This window comes from Morus notabilis, unplaced genomic scaffold (genome assembly GCF_000414095.1).
Source record: "Morus notabilis unplaced genomic scaffold, ASM41409v2 Scaffold333, whole genome shotgun sequence".
Classification (NCBI taxonomy): domain Eukaryota; kingdom Viridiplantae; phylum Streptophyta; class Magnoliopsida; order Rosales; family Moraceae; genus Morus; species Morus notabilis.
This window is the reverse complement of record NW_010363630.1, coordinates 472,906-473,488: the sequence shown is the minus strand read 5'-3', so window position 1 is coordinate 473,488 and position 583 is coordinate 472,906.

The window sequence follows — 583 nt, the reverse complement described above, 5'->3', positions numbered from 1 at the left end:
GGAAAGAGAGAATTTTTTTCAAGACTAGAAAACTACACTCAAGACAAATAAAAGTCAACTAGTGTTTGCCCACTCTCCCTTCTCTACTTTTATTTTTTTTTAAAATAAATAAAAATAAAGATAAAAAACCACCTCCAATTCTTCCTCCTATATGAAACATATGCTCAAATCCCATTAAGGTTGCATTTGGTATTGTTTTTTGCTCCAAAAATCAGCTTCTGATTATAGCAAAAGCTTATTTTATTATTTGGTAAATCTCCTTTAAAGTGTTTTTTAAAGAATTTTTAAAGAATTTACAGTAAAAATCAGAAGCAGCCTAAAGACAACTTTAACTTTTAAATTGTGCAAGAATCTGCATAGTACAATTAATGAAACTTTCATAATACCCTTAATACCCCTAATGAAATTTAAAATTTACAATCTTCCTAATCTAAAATTCAGACCCGTAATATAATGTAATATAATAATATAATAATATAATATAATATAATGTAATAATAATATTGTAACAAATAGTATCATAATTATATTAATAACTCTAATATTATTATTTTATCATATGATATGATATTGTAATAATATT